Below are 27,345 nucleotides of genomic sequence, written 5' to 3' on the forward strand. Positions count from 1 at the left end.
TCACTCTTCCTGTTTGTTTTAATATCAGAATGACTCCCTAGGCAAACGTTAAGATTAAGCGGCAAATTAGCAGACATAATTTTGGAGTTTTAAGGAGTAATAACGCGTTGGAATATCACCAGCATGCTCTTACCACCCATGTAATTTTCCTCCAATTAGATGGCCTAGAATCCGGACGGCTGATGCATCATCTCTATACGTGCTGTTACAAGGCCAAATTGAAGACATCAAATGGTTTCAGGTTGCAGCTTGAGTTAGTGTACTGATCAGTGACACTTCCATCATTTTGACTGAAGTGAGCTTTATTTAAATCTTGGACAATTCGGACATTGCAGTTTGTTCAAATCTCTATGTTGTTCCGTTCCTGGAGTTTTTCGACATAGGGCTTCCGCAGTAGGAAATCGTGTTGAGACCTAGAATCAAATCTAATCAAATCAAGTCCGATTTTCAGATGAAGGTTTGTTCAGTTTCTCTACTCCACTGTATATAGACCTTTTGCCAGTGATGTCACGATCGTGCTGGACCTATGGTGTGCTGTGATGGTAATGAGTGCATAGTGTTTTGATGGTAAACTGCCTATTCAAGATAAACTAGCCAAGCATGCACCGTTCGCACAAGCGCTTGCACGTGGTTGAAGCTGCCCGTAGGAATATGTGATCACCGTAGCCAAGGGGGTCCACACGTGTTGGTATTGTTTGCATTTAGTCACGTGGGTGAAAAATTCTATAGCTGCAGTAGAAAATACTACAATGGGACATTAATACATGCATTAGAAATGCTGTCACAAAAGGAATTTAAAGCACAGTGCATTAGTGGCGTAACATTAGCTCTCCGGCTAATCGATGTATTAACGTGCGAGATTTCATAGAATGAAAGTTTCGTGTGTATTTCAAGAAGTATGAGCTTTGGCAGTCAAGCATCAGACTCAGTGCCAGTTATACGCATAAACAATTATTATTTATGATGCACGGGGTCTTATTATAATCCTTTAGACTTGAGCCTAACTGCGGAATACTCTGATGTCATTTCGTACATGAAGACGCCACTTCCATCCCGCTTTCAATAATGTCATGTTGACAGGTTGTCGACGATATCTTGCCATATCTGTTATGTTCCGGTCGGTTGACAGGGATTAAAAGACCATCAGCCCGACGCTTGCACACCGCCACGTGGCGGTTCGTATTTCACCCCGCAATATTGCTGGCAGCGGACTTGCGCGTAGGGGGACTTTAGCCCAATTAATGCGTCAAATGCTATACAACGATAATCCGCGCGCTCCCAGCAATAATTCGTTACCAACTGTCACAAGCACTAAGTTTTAATTGTGGTAATGGCACTTTTGGCGCAATCTTGTGAAATTTTCTTTTGAGACACCACGCCGGATTTCGGCGGCTGGTGAGTGGTGCTGAGGGGGACCAGCATGCTGCATGTGTGTACCCCACGGCCCTGGCGGTCCATCCCGTCCATTAGCGTGGCTCCCTGGGTCCTCTTGATGGGTAAAGCCCGTCCTGCGCTTCTTAACTTGGGCCGGGGTAAGTTCGGTAGTTGCTTGAGGAGGCAAACACAATCATCGCTGGTGACAAGACGATGCGACGGAATCATGCCAACCCAGCCCCCCCCCCTTTCCAACTTGAAATGTTTGCATCAACGAAATGGCCCTCGTCAGCGCCTTGGGACGCGGAACCGGGGGATAACTGTAACACTATCTGGTCGCGTCAGCGGTGGAAATTGAGAGATCAGACAGAGCCCGCCGCACGAGGACCCCGCTGTAATGGCTTTTTAATTACGCTGAGAGTGTGGACATGCGCGGCCAGTAATCATATTAAGAGGGGGCTAGGGCGACGTGAGATTTTTTCCCGCATCGCCAGTACTAGCAATGGGTCGTGGAAGGCTGGTGTTTGGCGCGTGGCCAGCTTGATCTCCTGGATACCTGGCGATCGTTGTCCTCCCAACCGTTAGGAGTGGTCTCCAGCATCCGGTATGCCACCTAGCTTTTGTGCGTTGGGGATCCATTGTTTTTTTTTCTCGGTCAGAGTGTCTGGAAAGATGAATTAATACACCGGCGTTGTCCAAAATTAGCTACGGTTTGATTGCGGCTTCCGATACCGGCTCTACACACCCACGGCTTGTACGGGAGGAGGACTAATCGAGTTAACCACCCGTAAGTAACCATGCTTTCTCCCTCTCATCTCTTTGCCATGCCATTCAGTCTATTTTCTTTTAAATTCTGACTACATGGATATCGGCCCGGGGTGGGAATATGGACGTTGACAGGCCGGGAAAGAAGAGAAGCAATTTCGTCGGGAAGAAATCGATGTAGCCGCCATCCCTTCTCGGCGCCACTTGTCAGCCCATCCCTGCGGCTCCGGCCTGTCGGTGACTCGCCGATGTCTGATTGTTTGAAATCATTGCGGTATCCCCTTTCAAATCGCAACCATCTTCCATATTTGCCTTGGTATCGTGTCGAGTGTCCCGTGTATACACAGCTCCCTTATTCTCCGCTTCCCTGCCGTCCTCGCCTCATCCTCCCTTCGCCTCTATCAATACTTATTCCCGTGGAAACATCGTGTATCGGGGCGGCCGTGTCAGCGCCAATTACGCCACTTGCATGCACGTGGGGGAGGGGGGGAGAGAAGGGAACGGAGGAGGAAAAGTGTATAGAATATTGCGCCAAAGATGACGACACAAGATGTAATCGTTCTGGACACGTCTGCCTCGGTACACACTGAAAATACTCCCCAAGGGATGAAGGGCACACTGTCCAGGCTCGTCTTACCCCCAATGCGCCATTCTTTTCGTCATTATCTTGCTGGGATTTCATCTCGACTGTCTTTTTTTTTTATACGGGAACACAAAATAAGCGCGAACGCAGGCTACTGCATTGGCCTATGTCGGTTACTGGTCCTCACCGAACTTAAAGTGGCGTCAGAGGCTCCACATGAACTTTTGATAAAGATGTCCCTCAAAAAAAAATCCAAACTCAGCCTCAGAGAAGAAGAGAAAAACATCTTTATTTATACTCTATTCGCGTAGTTCATTTTGCATAGAATTACTCTCCGGTAAACTTTTAGGGATAGCTTACATCGGCCTCTTTAAAGTCTACTACCTGAGATGTGAACTGAGTTCAAATTGAAGTGAAATATCACTACTACTTTGGGGGACTCTGTGATGGGCGTTCAAGCAACAAGTGTTGTGAGTCATTAAACTTCATAACTTTCTCCCCAAAAAATCACATAACTCCTGTATCATGATCTTTATAATAAGCAGGGATTTTAGTGATCATAGCGATGTTTTTAAATTGATAGATCCCGAATTTCAACACACTGACAAGTGACTTTACGACGAAGTAGTTCCCCATACAGTTTGGTGTACCTATGCCAATGACACCATACGGCGGGATTTTAATCTAGCCAAGCGCAAGTCAACCGCAATTCACAACTCATTTCATGTTAGGTCAATACGAATGCCCACTTATGCCCACGGAGTGTACAGTTTGAAAAAAGTAAATTTTGTCAAGTTCGTTGTGAGATTTTATTTCAAATTCCTGTTTACGAGATTTTACCTGTTTTTAAAAACGTTGTTTCTGTTATTTCCTAGAGAAGCGTATCGCTGCCCAAAAAGTAGTTTAAACGACTTGTTATCTCAGTTGAACGGCTTACTATCTCGTTTGGACGGTTGACTATCTAGTTTAAACGAGATGTGACAGCAAACCACGACAAAGGCATTTTTATTTGTCACATTTCGTTTGATGAGACAACATGTGACAAAATGACGAGATGAATGGGACTCGACTTGAGAGATAATTTCTTGTAGCTGGCTTGTGATCAACTGGTGATGACGTCTGATGACGTGCATTGAAACCTCGTCGTTCTGATCGTACATTTCTAATAGGCTGCTTGTATTTTTTCCTCTGAAAGCATTGTGTGGGACCTTGACGACGTTTCGTTGCTATAAACACAGAAGTCTTCATCTCAAAGTTGATGAGAATAGCATTCCCTCCACCGAATAAGAATATTGCACGGAACACAGAGGACTGTGGACGACCTATAATGCGCATGTTCACGAAACAACACATTTTCCTGATATCCTTAGGCCTACACCAAAGCGAACATGACGAATCACTGATGTACTACAGTAAGATAGACCCAAAGAGTCACTGTTCACGACTTCACAGAGATTAATCCCATTCCCTATCTCTACACTTTTAACCTCAGTTATGCATAGGCGTTTGCTGATTTGTGGTCCCAATAACCTGGAATATTGTTTAATTTTTATGTTGTGTAACATGGTTACTGTTCATTTTAAATTGCCATTGATAAATTCTCGCGCAAAAAAAATCAGTTCCAGTGTTGATTAGAAGCGAATGTTTACTCGAAACAGTGGTGATTCATTTATTTTTCGATTTTACCACTTGCCCAAATTCAACATATTGCTTGAGGCTGTACGTACCCAGGATATCCGGAAACATATAGTGGCTGACGACGTTTTAGGTTCTATGAAACACCCTGGATTTAACCATTTTACTCGGTCTTCTAAGTTAAGGCAAAATTATGTAGCGCCCAACCAGAAAACCTTACCCTCAAATGCAAGGAGCCAAACACTCTCTTCCGTTGTAAACGGGTCCCTCTGTACATTAATTTTAAGGTCTGACGTATGACATTTTTACGTCCCCGTTACTTTTGACCTGTATAATTTGACAGGAGATATATCATTGAAACTGATTTCAAACTATTTATTTGTTTGGTAGGTAATTTGCAGTACTTATTCATTCCTGGAAATGACTAATGTGTTCTAAACGCAAAATGTAAAAGGGACAGGAAAACATTGGACCCCGAATTTATAGAATGGCCCAAGTGCGAAATAATGCAGTTCCAAAAAAAATTTACTCAGAAATACCGTTTTTGAGCGACTATGGAAAAGCTACGAGGAAAACAAGAGAATTAACAGGTCTGTTGACTGTTATTAAGTGTAGAATTACCTCATCAAATTGTTCTAAACATAACAATCTCCTCTTTTGTGGTGGTGTTTAAGTCGGAACAGTGTGTCTCGACACTTTTCTTCAAAACATTGTCAAAATACGCTTTTGGTGAGTTAAATTTGAATAAAATCTGGTACGCTGAGTAGGCTGATTTCACATAAACATGAAATTTGGAATTGCCTGGACTGAAGACACTGTTGCTATACCTCGTGATTTGGGGCAACATTTAACATAGCGACCACCATCTCTGAATGGACTGGTTCCTTTGTACCCTTCTCTTATGTAACTGACCAAAAGCTTGCCCCAAATCACGAGGTATAGCATTAGTGTCTTTAGTATGGAATTTTAATTATTATGTTCACGTGAATTTAATTATCTCAGAGTACCACATTTTGTGCAAATTTAGCTTGTTGTGCGATTTTTCTCATCAGGGTACTCTGAGAGATCTGTGTATTAAACTTTCAGTAATCCAACGAGGAACTCTTTTGTTTTTGACCCAGAATTCGCACTGCTTCGTCTTTGTCAAAACAAAAGAAAAAAGGAGGCGGAAACTGCTTCAAACTGAATGGCAGAAAATTCTCAAGTTGTGAAAAGGGATTTCCACTATCACGTCGAAACCCAAATGCCTAATGTAAACGAAAGAGAGAGCACCTCTCGCTATTAAGCTTACTTTGTTTCTCATTTCTTCCAATCTTCCCATCGCTCATGCACACTGCGTCCCAGCATTCTGACTCATCTTGTCTGGTTTTTACTTGGCCGGCCAATATTTTCTTTGCGGGGAAAATTATATAGGCTAAGCATCGGATCCCGTCCGTGTGTCTCGGCCGTCCGCTCGCCAACAGACACGGCATCACCTTGACTGGGCCAACTTAGCCCAAAACCTCTCCCCTAATGCCCACGATAGTGACCTTGTCTGTGTTCTTAAGCTGATTGCAGCAAAGAACGATCATTGCAAAATGCTTCTTTTTTTTCGTCTCCCTTTTTTTTCTTGTCTAATCCTTCAGCGGTGGTTGTTGCGGAGAGCCCGTATTCAGATGGTAAGATCTTCACGGATATCCGATCCTCTGTTAATTTTTCTCCCGATGGTGCGCGGTGCTACAACCTGCCGGCGGGCGTTTGTCTTAATGGTGTGCGTTTCTGTGTTTTCCTAGTGTCGCTTACGATCACCTTCGGGGTGAGGAGCCGTTTCAAGTTGAAGAGACACCGTTTCAAAGTTTCTTTCCTTCTTTTAATTTGTTTGTTCTTTTTTTTTTCTTGAGGTTCAACAGATGTTATTCAAAAACGTGAACTCCAACAACAGACGCGTAGGGCTATTTTTCGAACAAAAGATGTTTGAATTGTAAAACTCAAGTATTTCAACCATGGATTCTTGTGTATTTTTCCATTTCTTCGCAGATGGTGCTGGAATTCTTATTTAAAAAAAATTAATCGGCCCTACATATTCCCCATAAACAATCATGTTTATAGAGACATCACTATGGCATTATCGAAATGCTTTTATCAACTTGGAATCACAGTGTCAAGTGCTTGTAAGTCATTTGCTATACAACAGCAATAAAACTGATCAGCTTTAAAACCCACCGTCAAAACCAAACATCAAAGCCAAACAATAGCAGGCAATCGACTTGAGTGACCCACACATTGGTATGCGTCGTGTGCCGCTGCTCGCTAGCTTAAACTGCTGGTTCCCAGGGGTGTTTGCATGTATGTTTGAGCACACGCTGGAGCTGTACCTTCGCCCGTCAGCTGCTATCTACAGTAGATAGCTCTCACACACCAAAAAAACGCGACGGCGGCCACTCGGGCATTCACCGATGGAATTACTTCATATGATCATCACGCACACATTACGATCTCGTTACAGACCCACGGCCTGTGGACAAGCCGGCGTGTGGGCGAAAAATGATCCGATTTAGGGGCAATCATCCCGGCCGACGCGCCGCCCCCGTCTCCGCGCCGGGCTTTTGCTAAGGTATACACGGTTGCGGTGCTTGACAGTCAGCGTGTCTATATCCGTCAGGCCCTGGCAAAAACCAATTTGGCTGATGACATTGCGAGGAGGAGGTCATCACGCTAATTTTTCAGACACTCGGCCTGACTTCTTCTTGCTTGACAAACCGGCCATGTTAATTGTATTGCATGCAGGCACTGGGCACGTCGCCTATCACAGCCGCGACTGGCAGGCTTCCCCGATTGACTTTTGTGGCGTGGGTTTCTCTTTTGCTAAGGTTGGACCCGGCGACGTATTAGCGGCGGTGGGTCCTGCCGGACGGGCTTGGCGGTGCTCAAGAGACACGGCTGGGTGGCCACTTGGGTGACGAGGCGAGCCCGACTTCTAGCTCTCAACCGTCAATAGACGGGCTACCGTTCCATCCAAGCAGCGCATTAGGGGCCGTCAATTGCGTTTCATTAAGGGGCTTCGCGAGCGATGTTCTGGGCGCTAATGATGCTTAAATCTGTATACGGAGAAGGGAGAAAAAAAATTCGGTCTCCTTCACGATCTAATATCCTCCCGTCCTTATTGCGACTGTCCATCAAGTGAGCCATTTTGTCTTCATCACACTGCGCAGCGAGTTCAATGGTCGCTTGGGGAGACGGACATGAGGGACGGCGAGAAAAAGAGAGAATAATTGCATAACGCCGGAGAAATGTCATAAAAATCGCTTCTCAATGGTGAAATCCGATAACAGGCGTAAGTTCGAGTGCGCGCCTGTCATAATTCGATCCCACCTGTGAAAATGCTTTCTGACGTTTGATTGCGGAAATATTCTGTACCCGTATCCTGTTGTCCATAAAAGAGGCATCCGGGCTGAGTTCCTGTCACTTCTCTCCCTTGCCGGGCATTGATTAATGAATGTCAGCGGTGCTGCCCCGCGGGGATTTGGGAGATAAATCCCCGCCGGCCATGACAATTTAAGCTGCCCGTCGAATCCCAATAATCCTGGGATCCATAGACATGAAAACAAAATACACCAGGTGACGGTCCTCTAATGGGATATAATATGAATATTATCATATGTGGTCAAATAAAGAGAAAGAGCGTTGTTTATCGTTCTGAACTAGAATTAAGGTGACATAGTGGCATTTTAAATGATTTAAAAGCATAAGGATGGTGTCTTACAAATGTTATTTGGCTGAAAAGTTGCGGTCTTCATTACTGCCTCTGGGTGTGATTTTTCATGTGTTGTTAAGTTGAATTAGACCATACTTTTTGGATTCAAGCTTGCATTATCTTTTGCACTCTTTCTCAGAGGTTATCTTTTACCTGCATTTTGAAGGACGCAAAAGAATAAAATGGAGAGTTTGTCAACAGATTTTTTTAAAACTCCTTGATCGGGATGAAAGCGAATGCGAAGAAAGTTAAATTGTGACACCTTCCGTCCCCTGCAGTTCTTCAGTGGCGTCAAGCATGCTGCTCACTACAGCAGTCCCCTCTCCTGCGACAGTTATACCCAATTTGGCATCGAACTACGCCTCGTTAATTTAATCAAGAAGAACCTGTACAGTAGTGACGGCAGGTTCTTCCGTCATCCTGGATATCTGTTGTGAAGCATTCCTTGTCCAGTATCGTTCCTCTATAACGAAGCAACAGGTACTGACAGTCGTGAGAAACCGTAAGCAGTGCAGGCGCACATCTCATTGTCACAGGAGAGGACAACGAATAACGGCTTGAAATTTTACAGGACTCTATGGGAAGTGGCTACAGCCGCAACTGTGAAGTCGTGTGCGATTTCAAGCCGTAGACAAGTAATTCGGACACGGCCTTAGGTTTGAATCTACTGGTCTCGCTTGTGAATGAGACTGATTGTCTAGTAGCTCGCAGGTAGTAAGTTCACATACCTATATGCCCAATTACTCTCCACCGCATGAGGGCCTGCAAGCCTATGTCGGTGTCTTTTACCTGAACTCTGTACAATCACCTTAGAAAACTTACGTGCAGTTATGACTGGGTTTGTTAATATGAAACTCCATGAGATACTGAGTTAAGGTGTCCAAAGCCTTATAAAGAGGATATAGGGCATTAAATTAAAAAATAATGTTACATGTATTTGAATTTGCCGCAGTACACGGTTAAGGGTTCGTATTTTCTAAGAATGATTTCTAATTTTCAGGTGGTAGCACCTTGCAAAGTCCTCGTTTCAGTACATGAGGTTCGTTTCCTATGAAGTTTCATCATGTGCCTGCAAGGTTGCTTGTGCCAGTCTCTCCTCAGTAGCAGCAGTTCTTGTCTCCATAGCGTTCTCTTCCAATCGCGAGGAATAACGGCAAAGAGGACCTTTAGAGGGCTTAACAATAACTGGGCACTGGGGTACACTATGTCACGTTATAAAGACACAGTGGCAGCCGCTGTCGCACTTATTTCTGTAGCTGTCTCATATTAATTGTTACGTCGTAACTCTCGCGAATCGAGATGGTGCACCCTTATTGGTTTTCGGTTTATTGTTCCTTGATTTATCCTGTATCCACGATACTGGAACGCAGAAAGCGCAGAACCTGTCATGCACGATTTACAGGGCGTCGAAAAGGACCGGATTTAACCACTCAGCTGGACAACATTGTACGCTTGAGATTCAGCGTTGATTCTTCCTCCAAAGCGCCCTCTACGGCGCACGATGTGTACGGGTTTCGCGGCAGATTTTTACAAGCCGCTGGGGACTTGTGCGATATTTGTTGGTGCCATTTGCCGACCGTTTCTCTTCCCCTTGTAGACTGCCAACCGCGTTTAAAATGCATTGGACAAACACGAAAACCTTTTAAGGCACAAGATAAAGTGTTGACCTATTCGTGGATCAAGTGCGCTGGCCTTCACACACACCCTCGCAGTGATTTCTGCTTCCTAATGCCCGTGGAATTTCGCCAAAAGGAAACCTCCTAAAAAGATCCATACATATTCATAAACTCCATCCATCTCCGCTATTAAACGCAGGAAAACATCGACTACAGGGACAAAATACAGACTATTCACATAGCCTATATATGCACTCCAGCATTAGCAACTTAGGGTGCCTTTAGACACGTTTTTAGTGCGTTCATGTATACGTACGTGTAAACCTATTTAGAGTGTCTGTTGAAATTTAAGAGGATTGAAATGCCGAAATGGATACAGAATGGAACATAGCAAAATCGTAAATATGGATAGGCGGCTCGAGAGTTTGTTTACGAAGTGCGGTTCTTGTTGTCGCTTGAGTTGTTTTCACTTTCGATGAAGTTAAAGTCAAACGTTTCAAAATGTTAGAGGTATTTCTCAACAAGCGCGCTCCAAAGAGCCTGTAAGATTGCACATTAGAAAAACTGGTACCCAAAGATTCCGGGAGCTCTTCGGGAAACCTCAGGCCCAACACAGCAAGGGGGTCAGTTTGCGCCCTTGCATGTATCAACGTGAGCGTGCAATGGGACACTTCAAAGTTGTATTTAGAGAAAGTAGAGCCAATTTCAGACTTCGGAACCAAAATGGCTATTCATTGGCCTTGTTTGTTTCACACAAATTTCGCATGAACAGTGATCCGTCGTTGGTTTACAAACACTGAAACCCGCTTAATATAGATGACGTGAACCAGCGTTAGGATCACTGATCGAGAAACAGGCTCCTATTACGTGCGGTACAACATGCAACTATTGTTTACTACTTGTCCATGCATATTCCACCAATTTGATTCCAACATTGCGAACCTCAGCCCTGGGACACTTGTTCCTTACGTCCTATCTAGCATTTTCCTCTATAAGAAAAGGCACCGGTAACAAAGCGCCCTCTCCCCTCAAGGCACGGGGCCCGTGATACTCTGCAAGGTTTTCAAGTTTAATATTTGACTGTTGGGTGGACTAACATGATGGCAAAGGAGGCTTAAGGTTTGAAGGAAATGCAGAACTTGAAAACCGGGTCCTGAAAAACTGGAGGTCTGTGCCCATTTGTGAAACAGAAAGGATACATTTGAAATTTCTTTTGGTGCCACTTGATCAGAGGCATAATTTCACAGTGATCCAACATTACAAACGCTGTAAAATAGGTAAAATGGTGATAAGATGCCATATCGTGGACAATACATGAGCTAACATTTGCTGGACGTATCCCCTAAATTTAAGGCGAGTATAGTAGTCAATTGCAACAACCAGGGCCATCTCTGTCTTCAGCTATTTAGTAGTAGATGCCAGATTTGTAACACTTTGTGGTTTGTTCTTTTTATTTTGTACCGACGGCCAACCATAGTTTTAGCAGCCACTTGTAGGAAAAAACCACGAGTGTGACTTCAAAAGAGCAGACCTATACACAATCTTCTGCCTTTTGTCCTCCCTCAAACTGGGAAAAGTTCCTGCCAAACACCGTGCAAAAGTATTTTTATCGCCAAAAAAAAAAAACAGTCTGGGCTTACGATGGAGAATGGACAATTCTTTTATTCTGAAAATGTCCCCGAGTCATCTCAAACAGCAGGCAGCACGAGAGATTGGAGCCCTCGTGGGCCACTGTATTGGCTCACAATATTGCGCCAGTAAAATGCTAGCAAAAAACACTCGTCCCTGACAAACGCGATCCAAAATGAAAGTTGTTAGTGTAGCTGAGCAGATCTAAGTAGATTACCGAGGTGACATGCATTTCGATGATTTGCATCTTTTCCCCCTCGGATTTTACGATACTCACTTTTATGCAGTTTTTATTTTTCAGCAGAAAAGCTGGAGCATTGAGTGGAAGTGTTACTGCTTTATTTTAAACTCCATCTCTCTCTTTCTCTCGGCACGATCAAAGACGACACCGAAGTTTTAATGTCTGCCCCAGTCGCCACCGGGGATTTGCGCGACCGCTTAGGCTAGACAAACTCTGCTTCTCGGCTATTCTTTTTTGTTCTATCTATTTCTCTCGTTCCTTTTTAATCGGTCAAAGCGATCTGATCGTAGCATACATCACTGTAATTATATCTGAAAAAACCTCGTCAAGGCATTGGGCCATCAGCAAGGCCGGGGTATATGGGCTGCATGCTCCGCTGGTCAATGACTCCGCGTCACAAGGCGCACACCGTGCATATTGTACAAGCGCGCTCGCCATATGCGGCCAATGAGCCAGTTCGGTTAGTCTGGATACCAGACCTGATGGGGCTTACTTCTCTACGAAATCAAGGGTCCAGTATCGCCCAGTGTCCACGTGACCAAGACTGGAGGAATTCCTCCAGTTTTCCGGAAATAGTCGAAATATTCCGAAGTCACCTCGTCTATTTGGCATGTTCGGATGGTAGCGTTGATGTTCGGTTATTCCCGGCCCGGGTGGGTAGGTTGTAGCTGTTAAACGTAAACTCCCGTATCCTAATGGCAGCTCTTGATCCTACAATACTTGACTTTATACTCTGAAATCGAAGGACGCCTTGGTTGAAATGCCAGGCGAAATGCTGAATATAACTTTCTTCGACTAATGCAGGCTTTGTGCTGACACATGCTCTAAGTGGGGGTACACTTGCCGTATTGCCCACTGGATATGGGAAAAGCATCATTTTTGAGATGTTGCCACTGATGAAATCGAAAACACCCAGGGTCTCAACTTGTGACCCCTGACCCTTGCACCTAAGATTTTTTTAACAAGAGTCGTCAGGGAACCTTTGGGGAGGGAACCAGACTACCAGTTCGGTATTCCAACAGCGCATGCTCAGTTCAAGGCATTTCGGGAACCTTGGGGGTTTTTTTTAAATATTGAAGTGGCTCATTCGTCTCCTTTTTTATCTCCGTGCTCTCGCTCGGCGGGACAATCTTCATGACACTCTCTGTGCCTTGAAACAGACATCTCGTTAAATTAAGGATAAGTCAGCGAATTCGTAATTTTCTTCCCCCTTTTATTAGTCGACGACCTGGCGACTCGGCGGTCACTTAAGACAAGCGCGGCAAAGCAATGTCCAGTCCCGTGAGGGATAGCATAACACGCGGTATTCCCCTGTCGAGCTTTAAGAGGTTGTTGTTAAGATTTTTGGTAAAAAGAAATTGCAGTCTTTTATCGTGGAACTCAATTACAATTATTTACTGCTTAAATTTCCCTACATTTTCAGAGTTACGCAGGTGACATCACGTCTCTGCATTCGGCTTCCTAGGTGGGGTTGCCCGATGGAAGTCGGCAAAATCACCCAAAGCAGGAGCAGATTGCTTTAACTGTGTCATTGATCTGGGTGCTGTTGATCTGATCAACAGAGAGCGTTGAAGATGGGATGCTGGGAGGAACCGAACACCGGAAAGTTTGAGGATCAGCGTGGGCGTTGCAAAGAGTAGTACCGTGGGTTGACTGCAGTCTACATGCACATCTGCATTCAGCGCACACGTTGTCGCGTTCACCCGAAAGTTTTTAACCTTTTTTCACCGTTCTGCTATCCAGTGAGAGTTCTAAGAGATTACGTCATGCACCTGGCAAAACCAACCTTCCTCATCACCTTTTGACCGTGGGCACGGGCGAGAGAGGAGTCAGGTCATTTAGTTTCCAATTTGGTCGTTACTAGTAGAAAACAAACTGAAAAAAGGTTCAATAGGCCATGGAGACGAGCGTTGGCAAACCACTCTCATGAGCTTCATCCACGACTGGCATTTTGCGGTTGCGGCTTCAATTTTTGCCATCAGCAAGCCAAGCCAAGTAGCGGTAGATAGATGTGGACATCAAAGGCCTTTTCAAGAGAACTCAATCAACGGATATGATAAATTTGCGTGTAAATTAATGTAGAGCGTGAAAAGTGTCTGTTTGCTATTCAATTTTGTACATTTCCCATGAAGACACCTGAAAATGACATAAGCCGTATTTGTTTTGTTTTGTTTGTCTAGTTTGTTTGCTTTTATTTTATTTTACAAAATTAAAAAAAAAAAATTTCAACAAAATATGTTTAGCAAGATTTAATTCTTCTTTTAGATGAAGTGTTATTCAGGAGTCCAGTTCGCAATGGCGTCTATCGTTAATGATTGATGTGCATGATGAATCGCACTTACCAGCCGTTTTTGGAAACAATAAGTTTGTTTATTGATTATTGATAGAAACTTTGCGCAGAAGTGGTTAAACTTTCATCTTTCTGTCTTTTAAGTTCTTCAACCAGTCATGACATGGTTTTTTAGTGAATCGAGACGCACCATGTTTACTTGGTACAGAATCAGAACATTTAGGGCGGGAACAAAATTGGACGCGACAAGTAAACCTGGTTGGCCAATCGGTGTCCTCGTAGCGCGCCGTCACGAACGTGATATTTTCCCGCGCGGTGAAACTGTGTCGTCTGCGGGCTTTTCTTCTCGTGTTTTGCTTTTTCCCCCTCCTTCTCTCTATCTTTTCAAACCTGTCACTCAATGCGTCCGGATCCAGGGGATTTTTTTTGTCTGGCTTTCGCTTGGCGCCGATCGGTTGTGGTCTGGCCAGCCGAATGTCACGTCCAATTCTGGATCCGGCTGCTCCCACTTGACTGATCCACAAACAGTGTCTAGAATTAGCCCCGGAATTTCACGTCAATCGGAACTAGCCAGTTCCTCAAACGGTGATTTGTTTTTCTTTTGCCTGTACCTGAATACTTCTATTATCGGCAGAAAGTCCAGGAAGGGTACATTCAGCGGAGCCTCTCAAAATGATCTCTTGCAATCCGACGCAAAGAAAGCGGTACCTTCTGAAACTTGAATTATTGATTTTCAAATGCTAAAATGTGAGCACGGTTTCTATTTTACCAAAACGTACAAAAAGACACATTCTTAATTAATCAGTGCACGTAACGAAGGATTTTAAGACCTTCAGCGTGATAACCGCTCGAAATCCGATCTAATAATGAATCTTATATCAAACCGGGGCCCTATATCAAACTATTAACAATAGAGCTCTGTAGGTCTGGAATAATTCAGGAATCGGTAAAACAGTACCAGAGTTTGAAATTTACCGTCAGATTTCTATTTCTTTTTTTTTAACATTTGGCAGTTAAGAGGAAATTCCACCCTGTGCACATGAGAGGCCCGTCCAAGATAGACCCCCTGTATACTAAAAAATATACAATGTATTGGCCTATGTATGATTATAGTCTTTGTTACTGGATTTGGCATGTTTCACGCAATTAACACAATTTGCAGAATCCTGAAACGATCGTCCTTGTAACTGAAAAATAAAGGTCTGCCATTTTCCGTTTAAAGGATGTTTTGAATTTTTCTCAAACTTAAGCCTCTTTACAGACCTAGTCTTCTTCACTGTATATAAACTGTTTGAAATCTTTTCGGAGTTTAGTGTGGTTTAATATACACCTTTTTAAACATTGCAATTGTCCAAGCTTTTCCGGACACGAGAGGGCGCCGTTGCTGTGATGTAAATCTGGGAAGATAGTATTCAGTTTACATGTTCAAATTCTGAACCACGTATTTACTCTGTAATGACATTTCTGGGGGAAACATATTTGCTACTTCCAGCCTTTTCCTATACACAAAAATGATTTGCAAAATAGAGAACTTTACGACGGCGAACCGATATTTGTTTTAAATCCAGCAGATTTTTTGTGCAAATGTGTGCAACATTAAGGTCCGGTGCCAGGGATGACATCATAGTTTCCTCATGAATAGGCCTATGCAAGTTTACCAAAAAAACGTGGCAAGTTACATTCCTGTTTAGTGGTAGGGATTCCCCGCTTGGTGGCAGCAGACACGCCTGTTTTCAATGGATGTAGGCCGTGTCCGAAAAACCTTGCCGCGGGTGGAAACAACACACGTATCTGTGGAATTCCTAGCCACAGTCCAGTAATTCGGGCAGCCAAGTCATTCTGAGCATGTCTTCGTTAACCACATAAGCTGGGCACCTTTTCAAGGAATTCTGGCGACTTCACTTATCCGGATGACTTCGTTTACGTCGTAATTACCGAAATGACTGACCGATTTAGACCCTTGACGACCTCAAAAAATCATTACTTACCCATGCTAAGCAACAGATATGAGGACTTGTTTAACAACCCTCCTATCAGCTCATGAAAAAACCACGAAAACGACAGAAGACGGGCCTTCCCTTGTTCGAACTTCTGCCTGATTTTTATGGGTTGTCATGGAGGCAATTAAGGATTCACTTTTTTAAAATTTGCATTACTTTCAGAAATGGTACAGACGTTTGCGCTGAGTCGGGTGACTATACTTATAGTACATAGTGCATTATGGTTTTTAATGTGTAGCGGCTGACTATAGTGTCCCGCGAGGTTATTTACTTCCTGTCTTGTAGATTCCTTTTTTTTTTAATTGTTCAGCAGTCCTTTTTCATGGTTTTCAAGATTTGTGACTCCGCCACCAGGGAGCTGATTGTACTTTACGCCGAGCGTCTTCTCCATTTCTCAGGCACTGTCTTCTGGAAGAGCTAATTTGGCCAGGATTTTCCCGCCAAATGCGGGTTAATTGGCGCCAATTAAAAGAGCTTGCTTGCGATCTGGGCGCTAATGATCCTGGATAGGGAGGACCTAATCAGACGTAGCAGGAGCACTGGGGCAGACTGTGGAGTTTGTCTAGGGGGCGTGCTGGGCTTGGGGAAACGTGCCGTTGGAAGAGCGTGGTGCCACTCGGCAGGTCAGCGGGGATTAGGAGTGTTTAACCGCGGGGATAGTTTCCCCCAGCAGAGTTCACGGAAGCGGAAAAAACTAACGCCCCTCTTTACATCTTGCCGTCGTTAAGCAAAGACAGAGGGAAAGAAAGAAACTCCCCTCGAGTTATTAACCATTTTTAAAAACAATTAAGGCCCACCCTTTCCCCCAAATCACGCAAGATTGGTAAGGAGCCAGTACACAGACAACGACGCCTATGGGCACTGCTTGCCGGCAAATTTAGGACGGGCTTTTTTCGAGAGAGAGCTGCGAGGGATTCTGCCTAATTCGGGTACGGTGGCTTTCATCTGTTGAGCCGAGGGGGCTCACTGGGAGAAATTAATCGCCAATTAAAATTAACTGGCCGACAATTAATATTGATCACCTTCTCAAGAGACATCGATAATTGATACCCAGCGGACCTGGCCGGGATTTGGGATGTGAGCTGGCAGGGAAACAATTATCGTTTAATTGCGAGGTCGCGGCTTTTGTGGCCGCCTGCATCGTCCCCCCAATCGTCCTGGCAAGCTGGCAGCGCTTCAAGAGTAGGTTTATCCCATGTTTGTTGCTCCTTGGAAATTGCTCCTTACCATGCGACGCAGAGAGCGTCCTGCATACCAACAAAACAGCAGCGTCTTTTCTCTCATTAGTGTGTGAGGGTTTATCCCTCTCACTGCTCGTCTCTTTTTCCCCCTTTTCCTCATCCCTTCGGCTTCCCCGGGACAATAGGCCGCATGATTGCCCGTTTCCACAACATTTAATTGGGACAAAAACAACAATCGACTGGCTGAAAGCTTCTTTGGGGGCAGTCGTGGCCCAGTTGGCAGTCAGCCTTTTCATCTGGGGGGAAGTGATGGCTAGATGAGTTCGTACATCAGTCGTCTTTTTGTGTGCTTCATCGGCTCTTTTTATTGTCCCAACCGTTTTGGCCAAACACCTTGGAGGGAGTTAGAGTGGTCCCTGTTTAAAAGGGAAACAAGAAAAGAGAGAGCCCAACACGAGCTCAAGGTGCATTCAAAGAGCTTCCTGACATGTCTATTATCTTGTCATCGGGTCTGGGCGAGGTACAATGTGGCTCAAGCGACGCTCCAGATCCACTGCCTTTTTTCCCGCTCATTCACTGGAAGCGGTGCGGCCGGAATTGATCCTTATTTAATACACTTTCGCGTGAAAATGCCATATCGTCTGCTATAAGGGCGGCTCGACTGAACCTGTCTTGGGTCTGTGAGTGCTTATCACTTCTTGTGTACACTCTAGTTCTCAGGCTTTGCGCCTGGGAACACGTTTATTTTTCGATTCCAAGGAATCCCAAAATTGTGCTTTTTATCAGTCTCACCGGTACAAGTTCTACCTGTTCCGTGTCGCTTGTAATGTTTGCCACACGAAAGGTTATAAAAGAGCTCCTCTGTATCATTACCATTAAAACGGATACTATCTGCTCGTCTAGGGATCATATATATCTGTTTAATCCTTTTTTTCCCTTGGTGGTAGGTCTTTGAATATTTATGTTCTCTGCAGTGGCGTATCAAGCGGGGGCAGGGGGCAAATTGGCCGCGCGACGGGTTTTTCACTTATTTTCATTTTAATATTTATTTGTCATTTTTTTTATTTTAATATCTATGTATATTGGCACCAAAACCCTAAGAAAACAACACCATGAAATAAAAGCTAGGCTTTCAGGACCCTGAGTAAGGCTTTGATATTTTTTTCTCCCCCAACATCATGTCAAATAAGCCTGAAGCCGCATTTGCTTTTGCACTCCCCCCCCCAAATCAGCTGCTGGATATTCAACTGGTTCTCTTAGAAAGTCAACTGATAGACTGTAATGAAACTCGGCCAAGTTGCCACTCCTCTTGAGTTGTGCTTTCCCAGTATAAAGCTTGTGGCTTTATTTCCTTCGCGGTGTATTAGTAGGGCACACCATTCCTGTTGCACTTTTTTTCAAAAGACCTCCACCAATCGATTCAAGAGGGCAGTGTGAGGGTCACATGACCTACTGCTTGGGATGTTCTAATTAAGTTACATTTTGTCGGTTTCAAAAATATGAAATCGATGGTCATTTACAATATACATCCTAGCTGTTTTCTTCACCACAATTTTCTCCACTTTTCCCTGCTATTTTTAAATCCATTTTACACGAACTATAACTACATGTAATAAACACGTTTTGTGCGGTTATTTGACATTTCCCAAGTTTCACACTGCATCGTCCTAAAGAAATTATCATTTTTCCAGTATACTCACTTTATGCTTGTGACAATTTATTTTTGTTTACATTTTCCATTACCTATTTATCAAGGCTTCATCCTTGTGGGTTAATCTGTCTTAAGAAGTGATGTTGTCATCTTCCTCGTCTTCCTCGATTTCCTTTTCTTTTTCTTTCTTTTTTTTTACTGATCTTCTGTCCCCGTCCGGCCTTGACGGGGTCACGGAGTCCAGCTTTATTACTTGCCCCCCGTGCCCTCTTATCTCCAGCGCTGTGGACGGCCACGGGTGTTATACGGTACCCTGGCCGATGTCCGCGTGATGCTGCTGTGCGGTGTGTGTTCATGAGTCACGTATGGACCAGCCGGCAGCGATCAGTTTCCCCCGAGGTCTCAACGCCTCTGGCGGGGCTCATTCCAAGCTGTGCTCGCCCCGGGGGGCCCTGTCTCCCTGGCCAAGCCGCCCGTCCTGCCAATCAAACGCATAAATAGCCATCTTCCGGTACCAAGTCGATACGCTACGTGACCAATGGTGTGACACATGGTTGGGGACCACTTGGTGAGATTTTTGTTGTCTAGTTCTTTAAAATTAACAACACATCCACAGTGTGTCCTCACCCCACTTCAAGGACTTTTGCTCATTATCGCGGGGATAAGAATGAAATAGGACAATTCTCTGTTCTACATGTATCTCCCACCATTGTGCTGTTACATCTTTTGGGGAAGGGCGGAAACATGGCTGGATTATCCAAAAGACACAGTACAGATCCTGTGAAAAAACTAATTCGGGAGCCTACTGCAAGGCCTGGGAAAATGGCATCGGTGTGCAATAAATCACACACCTACATTATACATAAGCAAGCGCAGGTTACTACAAATTTGGGCGTCTTCCTCTGAATTTATGATTTGGGGAAGATTCAAACTACTTACTGCACACAGATTGTCCCCGTCCCCCCCCCAAAAAAAAATGCAACCTAAAAGTAACGTTTCTTTTCTTCCAATGTAAAACTAAGAATGGCATCTTTTCAAAGCTGAAGAGTTCATGTAACTTTTTCCATGCCCTGCAGAGATGATCTCGATTACGCAAGAAAATTACTTTATGGTTTGGTCCGAAAAAGTTTGCCGTAGCAATCGAAATGCAACGTGTGCGCCAGATAACACTCTTTTACACATGAGCTCATCATTGAGAAGACCGAAAGAATGAGCATACTGAGCTGCTGAGTTATGAGTTGAGTTGCGGTAAAACCCCATATAGTTTCCACCCAGAGGACCTTGAAATGGTTCAAAGTGATCGCTGTTACAAAAGTAAAAGAGATCAATTATCTTGTTGCAAATTGGGAGAGGTATACCAGTTCAACTGAAGTTGCTTTGCTCTGAAACAAATTTTATTAAACTCTGAAATTGCACAATTAATTAAATAACGATTGCTTCCCGAAAGAAGCTTCAGTTTCATCAAGGTTGGAATGAGATTTCAACGAAGTAAAGAACCAAAATAATAGCGTAATGATTCAGGATTTGAATTCAGTAATTGCCTATAACCTGTTTAACCTTCCGTTGGAAAGAATCCAAAAGTATCAGTTGTTTCACGTAACTGAAAAATACTCCGCAACGCACCATGAGCTTTGAATGAAATCGTCAGTATAGGCTATAAGCTTTAGTTTCATGCCTCAAGTTTCAAGATCTCGATAAGTGCATTTTGCGTTTTCACGAAGAGACACAAATCTTACTGCATTCCCCCTTATTGACTGGGAAAGGCCGAAAAGTAGGTCAAGTAAGATTTTCGTTTTCACGAAGAGCCACACTTATTTGTGAGATTTACAGTGTTGCGCGCGTGAATACGTCTGCCCCTTCCCTAGGGCCAAAAAGAAGGAAAACGTGGATTTTTTATTCCACGAACGGACGCGCGTCTTTACTAATTGATTGCGGCTAATAAATCACTTTGTTCATTTTAATTACTTGGTTCAGGCAACGGTTTATCTCTCGAAGAATCATCCGAGGGATTTCTACTTCATGAACTTATTCCATATTGGTATTTTTGAAGCTTTTATACAGGAGAAGCTTCCCACGCAATTTCCCGACAACCAGTTTTTCCTCAAAATCTACGTGGGGCTCTTCATGAAAACGGTGACGGTTTGATAGGTCCACTGAATTGACTTCCTTCATGTGACCGCCGGCCCACTCAAAACCCCTGCACTCAACCCGTCCGTGTATATACTTTCAGCATGAATTATATACGAAGCACACTGTCTCCTGCCTGCGGTCTTAGCATGCACACCAATACTACTACAGACCCGGGCCCGCTAAGACCCCCGTACTCGCCCACTGGTCTTCCTGCCGTCACGCTGACTAAACTACAGACCCAGGCCCGCGCAGACCCCCGTACTAGCCCACTGGTCTTCCTGCCGTCACGCTGGCGAATCCCATGATACAGTGAGATAACCAGTCAAAAACATTTTTGGCTGCTTCAAGAAATGCCTGTCCTCAGCCCTGCTATGACAATAACCACGAGCACAAAATGTCATCTGCCGTTTGCATAATGACCATTCTCATTCCTGTGGACAGAAACACAATACAACCATAATGCTTACATAAAACACATCTGAACAACCGCCTCCACCGTACGATAATATTATGTTGGCAATTTGGTGCATGAGCAGTACAGCACGTCGTACATTTCCGACAAAACAATTCTAGGCCGTGAACTGGGATGATCTTTAATTAAAAGCAGCGCAAAGGCAGATATGTAATGGGGTTATTTCACCTCCCTTAAAAAATAACAAATCTTTTTTGAATGTTAAAATGAGGGAAAGGAGTTGTCTCTTCCAAAATCGTGTGAAAAACACCACAGCAGAGCCTTAACCCCAGGAGGACCATAAAAGGACATGTTCAAAATTTCAAAAGTTTGCCCTCAAAAAACAAAGAAATTTAGCCCCTGAAATTAGACCCCTTGGATCCAGATCCGCCTTTGACGCACTGCCATTCACTTTGCCTCTGTTCCCATCAGACAGCAATGAAATCGAAAGATAGACTGGAGGCCAGAGTTCTTACCTCGATTGTGAAACAAGTGAAATGATACAAGAAGACACTCTGTTCATTAAATTGTTTCGTTTACATTTGGTCCAATTACAGGGAACGGTGCGCGGTTTTGAGTTGTTTTGTCGAACGAATATCGTGCATGAATATCTTGGGTATCAATAACATCTTGGGTACCAATAACATCTAGAACGTAAACAAATATAAATTGCACACCTATCACTAGGGTAAGGGATAGCTTTGAGGAACAAAATTGATTTTAATTTCTTTTCCATGTGAGCCACATTGCAGCTCTTCTGTCAAACCATTTCAACTATATATACACCATTATTTCCCCAGGGGGCATTACAGCCTCCAGCATGGAAGGCTTGGTTCGTATCGATTCATGGGGCTCTGATTTGGGGCCCAGTTTCCAATCCTCGAGGCGAAATGTTGATTGAGCATGCATGACATTGTGTCCGACTATAGGCCTATGACGTGGTACACACGTGGCAACATGGAACTGTCGGGTAATGTTCAGAAAGCCCCCCCCCAACCCCACCCCCGGATCGACAGAGTGGCATTTTTTTGACTTGGTACATGGCACTTGCTTATAATTAAACCGGGCAAAAATTGCATCGGGTCAGATTAATGGTGCAGTGTAACATAATAAGGAAGATAGGGCACGATCAAGTTATCGGCCTAAACGTCTGGATGTGACGTTTTTGGACCAATCGAGTTCGTCTCGGCCATTTTTCTTTGGTAATTTTACTGACCTGGCATTCCTGATATTGCATATTCATGTAGGCCCTACATGTAATTCCTAAACGGTGGGATGCTGAACTATTCCCTGTTACGTAGTGCCAGTGTAGCAGCGGGGGGTCGCTTAAAAAGGCAATGGTAGAAACAAAAAGTTGACCTCCGACTGCAAACATTGAGCTTACAAAGGCACGACATGCATCCTATGAGCTCCCACGAAATCAAAGGGGACCAAGAACGTTATAGGCATTGCTCCGCCTATTAAAAATGGTGCCTCGTGTGGTCTCTGTTCTGCTGAATTCGACAGATTGCAAATGATGCCGTCGAAGCTGCATACGAATTCAGCCGACTGTAGCGCCCCAAACGTGTTACATGACTGCATTCTCTACAATGCCCGTCCAGCCCCTTCACATATATACATGTACATCGCATTGGACTGCTTCCAAAATGTCATCAAATTCAGTTGCCTCGTTTTCTTTTGAATTCGACTTCCATCTTGGCCTGGGGCGACCGTATGATTTGCAAATCGCATTCCCGACCATTGAGTGAAGCAATCTTTGCTTCTTCCCTCAGACTGGACTGAAAGAGTGGGAGGTGTCCACATCAGGCTAAACTCTCCCTTCAAAACTGCAACTCAATCTTGTGTGGAGGCTCTCTCCGTAATTCCCTTCATCCGATCGCTGACAAAAAAAGATGGAACCGACAACCTCGGCGAAGTTAGGACATAAAGGCCCTTTTTTCCCAATAATCAACAAGATAGCCTTTCATATCGACTCCGGTGGCTGAGACATAAAGGACTGGATTTCTCTAAACCCCCCATACTGGCCCGGTTAGTTTTGTCATGCATCCTGCCCGTATATCTCCGTAATTTGATTTTACTTTTAAATCAACCCGGTCTTTGTCAGCTAACGACATTTGGATGGAGGTGGGGACAAATTAAGGTTTGATAAGATGTAGTCGGCGAGAGAGGGTCTCCTTTGCCGGGGATTAGCGAGCGTCTCTCTTAAAACCCCCCCGACCGCTTGGGAATCCAGCGGGAAGCTCCAACGCGGGTCGGCTGGGGAGCCGGGGCCGGGGGAAACCGGCGCGGCTTAGAGCTCCCCTGGTTAAGCTCCGTCGCGCTCGTTCGCTCGCTCTTCTCGTCTGGTCTCCACGCGGCTTAGCTCTGGTTCGGTGGAGGGGCGAGGCCCTTCGCGGGCGCCGGTCAAGCAAGTCTCTCCCTGGCTGAGACCGACCATACGATGCCCTTACCCCGCTAACGGTTCCTCAGTAGGGGCTAACGTTAATCATGTCCATACATAATGACGCTCTCTCCATGGACCCAGCTTAGGTGGATTAAGGAAACACCACCTAACGACAAATAAAGCGCTGATATTGACATTCAAATGGTAGGGACGCCGATTTTGATTAATAAAGGGACCGCGGCCGCGTTTTTGCTAGTGATAAGAATTTTAAATGCTTTCAATCTCAACCATTTCTGTTTGTTCCTTTTGCAAAGTGGTGCTTTAAACAGCTTGGCCGTCTAAATCCAAAGTCTAGATTAGCCAATACAATCTACATCGGGTTCTGTAATCGGTCGGATGCAGTGTACATGCTTTTGTGGACACTCGGGCTCTGTCTACGGAATTTTTTAACGCATTTCACAGATACATAACTTGTACGGTAACAATGGAAACCCTAAAAAGTGAATGTAAAAAGCGAGTGATTTAGACTTCTAGCTACCCCTTTCTGTCAGATCACTGCTACCGTTTTATGTATTAATTTTAGCACCATCAGATTTTGAAAGGAACGTCTCACAGCCTAATAAAGGACAGTATAATTGTGTGCGAAAATGCGGCCATTTTCAACAAGATAAGCTGGACATGATTCATAAACGGTTCGGATAGTGGTCATTCACGATCAGACGTGTCAAAAAGTTAATATAACCTTAGTGATGCGAGTCTTCCAGAGGGTCTACTGATGACGGCTTCTAAAGCAGGCTTGTCGAAACGTCGGTCATGATCAATCCAACCCAGAGCTCTTCAGGGAGAGAGTTACGACATGAGTGTCCCTCAGTTGTTGGAACCAACATGGGGGATTATGCGTCAGTGCACATGGACAATTGGTACACAGTTGCTGCATACTGCGATGCCCACATATTAAACAACCATTTTGCCTGCAAAGGCTGAAGTTGACACTACTCTCTTTATTTTAATATACAGCTGTGACCCAACCACTCCTCCTCATAGCAAGGACGTCTTGCACACAAAGCCCAGGGATGAACTCAGTGATACCCACCACAGTCGATCGATGCGGAAAATTCCTGGTGACCGATTGCGAACTCATCATTTTGTTTACTCCATTTCCCCCAAAACCTCGAGGGTACGACTGATACAGTCACGCCCGGATACTGACCGACGAAGCCGGATTCTAGTTTAAGGAGGAAAAAAGACTTTCGGAGCGGACAACCCCCCCCCCTGCATTAGCTGCACTCGGTTTCCTTTAACCGTCAACAAGAAGGCCTCTCGGGAGAACGACAGGGACTCTTAACACCATGAATAACTCAACCCTCCAATGCGTGTGAGGTGTCTAAAACTCTGCTTCGTTTTGACTGAATGTTTCAGTTACGTGAATGTAGCTCCCCAAGCCTTAGACCATTATAAATGCAGCTAAATGTTCTACGGCACAGGCATAAAAATGTCTTAAGTTGGGCCACCGTTTGCCATATTAAACAGTTCAGGTTAGAAAATGTTTTGGATGCCCAATTAAGCTGGATCAGAGTCAAAGCCGCTATATGGAAAATTGCAATAGGATGCCACAAGATTCCTGTCGGCTACCCGTCAGATTATCGACAGGAGTCTTCCTCGTTATCAAGGGCGTAAATCCTGAGGGGATGGGGGTATATATCCCACCCTTTTTGACCTTGGGGATGGGCTATTGAATCACCCTCGGCACATTTTTGAGGTGAGAGAAAAAGTTTAAGGCGGAATGTGAAGAGTTGTTTGGATTCCCCAACACCAAAATGTATTCAATAGCACTCAAAAAGGGAGTCAGGCCAATTAAAAAAGTCTTAAATGCCCCCTTTTTGATGTAAGGTTTTTGGAGTGTAATACATATTCCGGTTGTGCATCTGTATCATGAACACCGCCCCCTAGTGTCATCTGATGTGAGCACATCCCCCTGGGGCCTTTCAAATTTCCATGACCGGGCGAGCCACAACCCACCCCCAGCCTGATTCCCCCCCCCCGTTCCCAGAGCGAATTTACACCGCTGCATGTTACTCTCCCCGCAACAAAACAGTGCGGCTGCGACCCGAGCATATTCTGGATTTTTTTCCAAACAGATCGTGCAGACAGAACCCCAGGAGTGTGGGCCATGTGTTCCTTTTCAAACAGATAAAAAGCTGCTATTGCAGTAGTCTTATCCACTCCACCTGCGGTGCGGATACTATTTTTTTTAAGCGATCTTGTTATAGTGTATACTAATGAGGTGTTGCTGCAAATGACATAATTGATCCTGCACACTACTATGGGTTTCTCTCCACTGCTTTAGTCACTTGGGTTCCCGTTGGGCCTGGCCCGGGGCCGTAGGAGTCCAAGAAAAGACATGTTTAACATATCTTGTGCACACTACAAAGAACACGTTCCGTGCAGGATTATTTTTAGAGGGTATCCCGGGCGAAAGTGCTGGGTGATGAAGAACTTGAAGTGCAACCATTACACCTCATAACCCCCCCCCCAAAAAAAAAACCGGGGGGTGAGGGAGCATCAACATCCATCTTGACAGCTGTCACTTAGAGCAAATCATCACCTGGGCATTTTCAGAAAAGGGCTTAAGTTCATTACACCCTCTCTGTTCTGAAGCTTTCTGAGAAGCGAGAAGCGAGAGGCAAGCTGCATCTTTATCTGGGCCGATTGTCTCACATTGCGTGCTGCCCTTTCACATCCCCCTCCCATCCCCTCAAAAGCCGCAAGCATCCAACCTCTCTTCCTTTCGGAACCCCTCGGTTGACAGCAACGCGTCTATGCAAACAAGATCAGGGGGGCGACTCCTCCCCACCAATTTACGACAAGCGGTCCAAATTGTAGCCCATTGTCTGCCCGATTGTTCCCGTGTTAGCAGGGCCGTTGTGTCCTTACGCGCTCGCTAGCAGCCCTAATTGGGGGGCCTTGTTGGTCTTTTCATCGCAACTATACACACCTCACATCCTGCGGATGCCTCTAGTGGGCCCAAACTAAAGCCACAACTTTCCAATGGCAGGGTGGCATTTGGAGCTTTTTTCTTTTTCAAAGATCTAATGCTCCTGTCAGCAGTTGTTCAGTTATCGGGCGATCAAGGCGGAGTTTACCAGGAAAACAACCCTTGCTGATTGCTGTCCGTTGCCAAAACATCTTTCCAACACCACCGAAAACTTGAACAAATCGAAAGGTGAGCCCTCTTATACCTAGTTTTCCATCACGTTCCTTTACTAGCCTAGTGCTTGTACGTGTATTGAGGCGTTGAGCTAGGAATAAGGATATAGGTTGTGTAGTTTGCGTAGTTGACATGAAAATGCAGTTTGTTGATGCCATTCGAACACGCAGGAGGGGCTCGTTTGGTATCCGGATGCTTTGCGCGATCAGGGTGCTTTTACGACTCTTCTGAACACCGTAAAAGAGGCTGATTGTACTGCGAAAAAGTCGGCTGTAATCTTCTAACATTTTACTGGTCATTTGTAATCTCTAACACACTGTTTCAAATGAAAAATGCTGCAAGCTTAAGCAGTGCAAAATAAGGATGACTAAAACTTTATACCTCCATTAGGGCAGTAATTATACCAAACTTTAAGTCACCGGGGACCCTTTGGGGTCATGCTTCTTGACCCTGGGTTACCCGGCATCTCTTCATT

General features: G+C 44.7%; 1 protein-coding gene across 2 annotated transcripts in view; it reads left to right on the forward strand.

The window, feature by feature from the left end:
* The first annotated feature begins 1,879 nt into the window (after nucleotides 1–1,879).
* Nucleotides 1,880–27,345, forward strand: part of LOC110974109 (uncharacterized) — a 33,378-nt gene continuing 7,912 nt past the window's right edge. Inside the window, exon 1 of one of the 2 annotated variants that reach the window (XM_087136246.1) lies at nucleotides 1,880–2,161. The gene's annotated coding sequence lies outside the window, so the exon portion shown is untranslated. Of the gene's footprint in view, nucleotides 2,162–26,429; nucleotides 26,886–27,345 lie in introns of those variants that run through there. The other variant, XM_022225478.2, reaches the window with a different exon arrangement.

The sequence above is a fragment of the Acanthaster planci genome, linkage group LG04 (genome assembly GCF_054643075.1).
Source record: "Acanthaster planci isolate LZ-2023a linkage group LG04, COTS_SCS, whole genome shotgun sequence".
Lineage (NCBI taxonomy): Eukaryota > Metazoa > Echinodermata > Asteroidea > Valvatida > Acanthasteridae > Acanthaster > Acanthaster planci.